Source organism: Dendropsophus ebraccatus, chromosome 6 (assembly GCF_027789765.1).
Source record: "Dendropsophus ebraccatus isolate aDenEbr1 chromosome 6, aDenEbr1.pat, whole genome shotgun sequence".
NCBI lineage: Eukaryota > Metazoa > Chordata > Amphibia > Anura > Hylidae > Dendropsophus > Dendropsophus ebraccatus.
Window position 1 is genome coordinate 68,571,363 of NC_091459.1, and position 9,610 is coordinate 68,580,972.

The 9,610-nt window shown below is 39.9% G+C and overlaps 1 pseudogene; it reads right to left on the minus strand.

Moving 5' to 3' along the window:
* Window positions 1-9,103: 9,103 nt before the first annotated feature.
* LOC138796100 (U2 spliceosomal RNA) lies at window positions 9,104-9,277 on the minus strand (annotated as a pseudogene).
* Between the last annotated feature and the right edge of the window lie 333 nt (window positions 9,278-9,610).

Sequence of the window (9,610 nt, forward strand, 5' to 3'; positions counted from 1 at the left end):
ATAATAATGTCTCCTAATCATTTTAAAGGAGAAGTCTGGCAAAATTTTTTATTAAAGTATTGTATTACTCCCCAAAAGTTATACAAATTACTAATATACACTTATAATGGGAAATGCTTATAAAGTGATTTTTTCCCTGCACTTACTACTGCATCAAGGCTTCACTTCCTGGATAAAATGGTGATGTCATGACCCGACTCCCAGAGCTGTGCGGGCTGTGGCTGCTGGAGAGGATGATGGCAGGGGGACACTGAGGGACACAGGGCACTGGAGGGACACTGAGCATCCCCCTGCCTTCATCCTCTCCAGCAGCCACAGCCCGCACAGCTCTGGGAGTCGGGTCGTGACATCACCATGTTATCCAGGAAGTGAAGCCTTGATGCAGTAGTAAGTGCAGGGAAAAAAGCACTTTATAAGCATTTCCCGCAATAAGTGTATATTGGTGATCTGTATAACTTTTGGTGGGGAATACAATACTTTAATAAATAATTTCGCTGGACTTCTCCTTTAATGGTGAATGAATAGATTTTTTGGCATACCCCTTTACTAAAAATGCATATAAGCCTAAAAAAATATAATTTCTAAAAAGAAATTGATTTGACCTGTTCTCTGTTTATAGTCTGTTCCCGGCTTTGACGTAAAAAACCTATTAGCACCCTTACACATATAAGTAATCCAGTTCACTGGTATGGTTGTTAGCATGTTGATATCGAGGCGTGGATACCACAAAGTTATATAACATTTTTAATGTATGTATGCATGCATATGTTATACTGTGTATTGGATAACATAGATCACAGTGTTCCCCTCTATGAGCATGTTATCATTATCTCTAGCAAGGCATGCTGTACACCACCTTAAATACAGTATATAGACTGCAATACGGTTCCCAATATTTTTTTGTGCTATATTATGGCCTTATTATCAGTACTCTTGTGCCTAAAGCTAATTTCATATTTTTGGTGTGTATATGTATGTGCATGTGTGTGTGTTACACCTTAATGGAACTGTAGGAGAACACACCAACTCCATGCAGGTATTTCCTTACTTAGCCAGGGCCTTGGTGTTTGCAAAGCAGAAGTAGTTATCACTGAGTCATTGTGACTTGCATTCTGTCAGAAGATTTCATAATTTTATTGAAACTTACTCGCTGTATGCTGTTTGGTTATGTTTCTTTTTCAGATGTAATGATCTGTTGGATTATAATTTATTATGTGATTATGAATTAGCTGCTCCTTCAGCCATTTTTCAGTGCCTTGTATTTTATTCTGCTTTGTTTTTCTGGTAACCAGCAGGAACTCTAGGAGTGATGCCAGATACTCTGTACTTGCAGAAGTTCGAATTTCCTGATAGCCGGTAGCAGAACCAGGTAAGCTTGCAGAATTAGAATTCACGTCTAGTAAATGACTGGGGAAAATGGTATCTGTCACACCATTCTGGTTCCCACACACTCTGGTTACATCATTACTTAGTCTGTAAACCACAGAGCCAACCAGAAGAGACAGTGGAAGTCAGCTGATCAAAACACGAAAACGTACCAGAAATTCTAGACTTAAGATGAGGTTTCAACAGGAGCCCTTGGTTAGCTGACTCCTTCTCTGCTTCTCTGCAATTTTCGGATTTGGTTTCACCTTTGCTTTCAAGCGGAGCTGTTGTTAGGTCCCACTGATTGATGGAGCAGGAAGCCTTGCCGATGTCATTTTTATGCACAGGTAGAGTTAGAAGACATTCCTGCATCCAAATTCTGCAGAATAGTGTTCTTATAGGTGAAACTCCAACCTGGATGGTGTGATGTAATCATAGAAATAAAATATCTGGATTGGCTTACACAAACAGAGAACTTTACAGGTGAATTCTGTTGTCAAAGCCGGGATGTCAGTTTTAATCATATGTCATAGAAATGTTCAATACTAAAGCTGTAGGAGACAGCAGGTGGGAGAGAAAGAATAGACAGGCTTAAAGTAACATTGCCTCAAAATATTTCTTAAAATGGCCATAATACACAAGAATTGCCCTAATGAAACATAGTAGACAAATATTTCTGTAAATATTTTGCTTTACTTGTATAGGTTTCTATTTTATGTTCTATTATTCGTAAAAAAAAAATTCTAAAATCTAAATTGAGTGGGATTCCTGTTACCAGATAGCGACACATTATAGCAACAAGAACTCACATCATGCTAATACACAATGTTGGACCATTTTTTTTAGTTTTCTTGTTCAGACACACATCTCTAAAGGTAACAGTCGGGCTCAGCGATGTCTCTGCCTGCATTTTGGTATGTATTGTGGGCTGTAGATTTTTCATCTTAAAATATCGTCTTAAAATCCATGAGAAAAAGACAGCAAAAGTTGATAAAAAAATAAATAAAAATCAAGCCATAAAGGACTTTGTCCCAGGTGGAAAACCCTTGTCCATATGCCCTATTCATGCATTTATTATTAGGGTGGTATATCAGTTCTATATTAAAGTGTATTTTTGACACTATGTAGGATAGTCATTTTTTAAATGTACATCTATTGCAAATTTGGCACTGGAATAGAGTTCAAAGCGTCTTTCCCCTCACTCTCCCCTGCATACAGTGGAACCTCCATTGTTTTTCGTCTCCAGTGGGAAACACAGTGCCATGAAAGTCTATGTGTTTGTGTTTATTGCAGAGGCCTGAATATAACTTTTCTGTAATTATATAAAAGTAATAGGACCATACACTCATATATTTCTATCAACCATAGAATAAAACCCATTTTAGTGTGATTCTTGCAAGTTCTGTGTTAGCAAACACTTCCAAAGGGAAGAATTTAGGGGTAGAGATTTCTGGCAGCTTCAAAATAAGTCACTAGTGCAGCTGGGTGGTAGGGAAAGCTAAGTGAATGCTGAGCTGTATAGCTAGAGGTATAACCAGTAGAAAGAGGGAGATTGTGATCCTGCTGTATAAAGCTCTGGTGACACCACATCTGAAATACAGTGGTCTATCAGCATACAATATTAATTGGTTTTAGTACTACCATTGTATGTTGAGACCAAAACTCTGGAAAAATTGGTTCTGAAACCCCCAAAATATCACCTTAAAATGAGAAAAAATAAGATTTAAAGGAAAATAAGCAGATACCTAATATAAATTAAGCCCTATTCAGATCACACAGGGTCCTAAAAAACTAAAGTGAAGTTTCCTGGTAACCTGGTGCCCAAAGCAACAGCTCATCCCGGCACAGGTAAAGAGCAGTACTGCACATATACTGTAGGAAGGAGATACTAGACACACAGCAGTACAGGACATGTAGTATCACACTCTACTGTAGAGACTAGGTACTAGACACACAGCAGTACAGGACATGTAGTATCACACTCTACTGTAGAGACTAGATACTAGACACACAGTCACTGCATGAATTTTACTAATACTGGGGTTTTACTATTAAATGTACCACTTTTATTTACCTCTGCTGCAGATTTTCACTGTCTATGCCTATATATGATCCAATATATCCTAGGGTCCCTATGCACACTAGTATACCAAAAACAAAAAGAGAAGAAGAGGGGGAAAAAACCACCCCACTAACAAAACATGCAGGACCAAAAATTACAAAATATACGTATGTTGTTTACCTTTATTTGCATATATAGAAAAATACATTTACAAAGCAAAATTTAAAACAGTAAAGGAACTGACACATAAACAGATCCCCAGAACAATGGTGGTGGTAAATAATACAAAACAATATGTATACAGAGTACAGAGGTAATAAATTAATTTACGCAAACGAAGCACTGGGCATTGGGCATGTAATTAGCTAAATTTATGCATAGTGCTATATAAAGTGCATACAAGTCCATAAAGTGCATATTTAGATACTACCCATATGTCCTTAGTGCAACGACCACCATACCACTCACCCAAAGCGCGTTTCGCATACTTGCTTTATCGAGGGTGATCCTCGACATATGGGTAGTATCTAAATATGCACTTTATGGACTTGTATGCACTTTATATAGAACTATGCATAAATTTAGCTAATTACATGCCCAATGCCCAGTGCTTCCTTTGTGTAAATTAATTTATTACCTCTGTACTCTGTATACATATTGTTTTGTATTATTTACTACCACCATTGTTCTGGGGATCTGTTTATGTGTCAGTTCCTTTACTGTTTTAAATTTTGCTTTGTAAATGTATTTTTCTATATATGCAAATAAAGGTAAACAACATACGTATATTTTGTAATTTTTGGTCCTGCATGTTTTGTTAGTGGGGTGGTTTTTTCCCCCTCTTCTTCTCTTTTTGGTTTTGTTAGATTCTCACTGTCTGTAGCATTGTATGTTGATTCTGGTCTCAAGTTACGATGGTCTGGGTGGCAGTATATATGTTGTGTCCGGCTGCCAGCAAAGTGTGTGTTTCTGGGGGGTGGGGGGCTCTGGGGGCAGTATGTATGTGATGTCAGGCTGCCAGCAGAGTAAGTGTGGAGGGGCTGGGGGAGTGTGTGTGGTGTCAGGCTGCAAGCAAACAACCATCAACTATGGAGGGCAGTTCCATTCTTTAGGCCCAGGACTGAGATGTGGCGAGAGGTAAGTATATAGGGGACAGTTTTTTTTTTACTGGGCGGCAACAAGATCTCATGTGGATAGCTCCAACTACAAGGGACAATTATACCTACTGGGGGTCAGCTACACCTACTTGGGGGCAGCTCCAGTTACTGGAAGGCAACTATACCAACTGGGGGCAGCCATACCTACTTGAGTACAGCTCTACTTACTGGAGGGCAACTATACCTACTGGGTATGCTATATCTATTGAGGGCAACTGGATTGGGGGCAACTATATCTACTGGGGGCAGCTATACTTACTTGGGAACAGCTCTAGTTACTGGTGGGCAACTACACCTACTGGGGCAGTTATAACTATTGAAGGCAACTGCATTGAAAGCAACAATACTTACTGGTGGACAGCTTTACCTTCTTGGGGGCAGCTCTAGTTTCTAGAGGGCAACTACGTATATCTATTGGTCAATAGATCAGCCTACTGTGGGCAGCTCTACACTTACTGGGGTTCAACTCTTTACTCACTAAGACTAAGGGGCACCTATCTACTTACTGGGGACACCTACATACTAAAAATGGCTTTATTAGTATTTAGGACACCTTAGGTGGGGAAAAGGTGAGGATGGTGTTGGAAAAGTGCAGAACCTAAAATATTTGTCCAACAGATTTTGTGAAGAGAAGTTGGAAGAAATCACCATGAAGGTCGGATGGAGAAGAAAAGGAAAGAGGAAGACTTTGACAAGAGAAGACATCCAACTGTGAGTCACTGGATGTACCTGCACTGCATTTACCCCCATACTGTTGTAACTGTAATGTTGGTCTGTATAAAGTGGTTCATTCAATAACAATATGGTGGTAATATCTGGTCAGGTTGTAGTGACTCCCTTCTATAGTGTTATTATTGGCCTTAGTATTTGTTGCTGCACTGTGGTGTTTGGTAACTAACTACTGGGGGGGGGGGGGCATTATTTATCGCTTCAGTGTGGGGATGGTTTACTACAGGTTTTGGTTTATTACTGGTAGAGAAGTATTGAATTTCCGCACTGCAGTGTGGGTTTACTACAGGTGAAGAAGTATGTACTTCTGCACTTGTTGCTGATTTTGTGCTGCTCTGGGATATTATATGTATTACATGGCGGTATATGATGTTTCATAGTAGTCTGTATTTTATGGTGAGGCCCCAGCATCAACATGGATTGTTGGGTGAGGCCCTAGAACAAAAAGTTTGAGAAGCACTGCTCTAAAGTTTCTAAGACCTATAATAAATGAGAAAATGATACAGATGAGTTCAATTCTCTGTGTCTATGTGAGTGAGATGTCACAGATGTGGGAGAGAATGTGCTAAGTGTGCACTTCTCCTGGCTTGTTCTCCTGGTCGGTAAGGGATTTGAATACTGAACGAAACTTCAGACTATGTTACGTCAAAGATTTTTGGACAGTACCTATTTAAAGAACTAAATCTGTATAATCTGGCAGAGTAAAGGGAAAGGGTGGGCATAATAATAACATTTAACCCCTTCACTGCTATATACATTCCTACTGCCAATGCCCCTTCCAGTAGGAACTTGTATAAACGTTCCTGGTGTAAAGGGGTTGTCCAGCGAAAATCTTTTTCTTTCAAATCAACTGGTTTAGGAAAGTTATATAGATTTATAATTTACTTAAGTCTTTCCATACTTATTAGCTGCTGTATGTCCTGCAGGAAGTGTTGTTTTATTTTTAGTCTGACACAGTGCTCTCTGCTGACATCTCTGTCCGAGACAGGAACTGTCCAGAGTAGGAGAGGTTTTCTATGGAAAGACTTGAGGTTTTTTAAAAGAAGTAAAATAAAAATCTATAACTTTCTGACACCAGTTGATTTGAAAGAAAAAGATTTTTGCTGGACAACCCCTTTGATGTGTGTGGGGCTGCTTCAGTGGGAGCAGCCCTGCCATTACCATTTAAGTGTCAGAATCTATAGCGAATGCAACATTTAGGAAGTCAGTGACAGTAAAAGTATGACTGACTGATTGGGACCCCCACATCGTGACTTTCCCTGAGAGGAGAAGGAGTATTACTTTCCTCTGTTTTATCAGATTGCCTCAGACTTTTTGGGAAGATGGCTGATAATACTGATCAATGCTATGCTATTTTTGCATTTTTTTATGTTACCCCCCATAAAAGTTTAAATCATCCTCTTTCCCAACATATAAATTGTCCAATCTATTGTCTGGTCTATTAAAATATAAAAATGTGGTTCCTACGTGGTGAATAGCGTAAACAAAAAGAGGACAAAACACCAGGATTGCAGATTTTTTTTTTATTATACTGTATATCATAATACAATAATAAAAAAAAAACTTTTCAAAAATCAAATGAAAAAAATAATAAAATTTCTTTTACATCACTATGATGCCAACAAAAACTATAGACCATGGTGCAAAAAATGAGCACTCCTCCTCACACTCTAGGTAGAATAATAAAACTGTTATGGCTCTTATAAGGTGAAGAGGAACACTGTATCAGTGTGACCTGGACATCCATACATCAATCACCTTTGGTCATAAATGGGATTAAATATGTTCTGGAGAAAAGTGATTTTAAAGTTGGGGGAAATGAGAAGCAATATAAAAAAATATTATTGTGAATATAAAATAATGTAAATATGCCTGGGATAAACATTCTATTAATAAATTAAAATGAAGGAAATAATGTAAGGGCATTATAATGATAGTGAATTTGGTCATGTTAGGACTGGCAAGTTAGTGTGACACTCAACAGAAATTCAAACCTTATGGATTTTGGCACAACCCAAATCACTGTAAATAGTATTAATTAGAGATGAGTGAATCCAGATTCACTGCGAGTCGTTCTATCAATTTGTTTTGTTTTGCTAAGCAAATTCACTTCGTTAACAAAATTCACTAAACATGATGGCTGCAATAGTGGATGCAAATGTTAGCTTGCAGGACTGTCACTGGGCGGGAGCAAGGGATTAACTAAAATCCCTTGTGTCCGTCCAATCAGTTGCAGGCCCCTCTTTGATGTCAGCACCTCCCCCTCACCCTTTATATCAGTATTTCTCAACATTTTCAGGACCAGTACCCCTATGCGACAAGATGCCCCAGCCGAGTACCCCCAATGATGCGATCAAATATTAACGTTGCCTTCGGGTAGACTCACATGTACGTTTTGCAGCAAAATCTGATGCTATACTTTGTGCTGTTATAGCCTATGGCTCTACATTCTCTCTGCAGATTTTTATACCACTGCGAGAATATAGCCACTGATTATTTACATAATTAGTCACTTGGCCTTCACAGATCATTCTCACCTGCCTGCACTCCCACCTGCTTCTCAGTCTCGTGGGTCGCTGACGGCCTGCTCAGCCAATCAGTGGCTGTGGTGGGACAGCGCACTGACTGAGAAGGCCGCCAGTGAGCCGGGAGCCAGAGAAGCAGGCAGGAAGCATGATACCTTCCAAACTTAGTGGGCGCACTCAACTCCTAGTTTGTCATTGAGGGTGCACTTAACTCATAATGTGTTATACCAGTTCGCTTACATCAGTGAACACAGCGTTTGCCTTTCAAACTTAGTGTGTGCTTTCAACTCATACCGTGTTATATCAATTTGTTTACATCACTGAACACATTGTCCACTTTCCCAACTTAGTTGGTACACTCAACTTATAGTGTGTTATACCACTGCTTACATCAGTATACATAACTGCCGCCTTCTAAACTTAGTGGAAGCACTCAACTCATAGTGTGTTATACTAATTTGCTGGGATTAATGAAGACTGCATCTGCCTTTATAACTTAGTACGCGCTGGGAAAGAAGTTCCTATTGTAAGCAGGGCTGTATTAACAGCTGCTGCTGCCCTAGGCACTAAATCTGAAGATGCCCCATCTACAGGCACCTATTGGCGATACCAGACCTGACCAATACCAACATACCCCCCCACCCCCCTGGAAAAGACACCAGATTTACTGGCAAGTCTGAACAGGAGGAGGGAAACTAAAAAAATAAAAACAAAAAAATTTGTTTTTTTCTGTCCCCCTGCTCCCTGGTGCTGCCCCCCTGCAAGGTGCTGCCCTAGGCACCGGACCACGGGTGCCTAGTGGTAAATACGGCCCTGATTGTAAGTGAGTGAGTGCTCTGAAATCACTGTCACTATCCACAATTTAATAACATTTATTTTGTTCCTTCCAAAAATCTAAGTATAAGCAATATATTCAAGTGCGTAAAAAAATCATGCTCTTCTCAGGGTATGGGCAGTGTCATCAGCCAATGTGGCACACAGGGTGGTGCCAGTGGAAGACAGAGTCGTGGGAGTGGTGATCCTAACCGTATTGAAGCAAGGAACCAGTTGCACCTAATGGGCAGGTGAACACCAGACAGGCTGGGATTATTGACTGGATTCCTTGAAAATTCAAGCTCCTAGGCAGACAGAAGCTAATCTCGGAGACGGTGAAGACTCGGAGACGGTGAGTTTAAAGATGATGTTGCAGACCCCACATGGAATATCCCTGGAGAAAGTGTAATTTTACGCTGCTCATTTACCAATATCCACTGCTGTCCTGGGAGAAAGTGTCATTTTACGGCTCTCATTTACCAATATCTGGGGAGATAATTGATGTTACACTGCTGGTCCACCAATGTCCACTGCTGTCCTTGGTGGAAATTGAATGATTGACAAGCTGATTGAACTGATAAGAACAGATACTATACTTGATCTTAGCCAAAAGGCTGAGAATTGATATTGTCATTTTCCAATTTTTGACACTGTAATAACAACATCTGTTGAAAAAAATTGATTCTCTGTAATAACCCCAGTATTGTAACTAGTATGGACAAGAAGAGAAAATAACGCTGCACCTCACACCTACGGCTGATACTAATGCTTCTCAGCTACATTTAAAAACCAACTCCAGGATGTTGGTATATAATTTGATCAAACCATATTGCCCCATGTACCAGCGTGCATGTCTCCTGGCTCACATGGGTCCCTACACTAACTCACCACCGTGTCAGTCAGCGACCACCATCCCCGCAAGGTGTGCACAACCAGGGAAGGGAGGCCATAGAACGGCC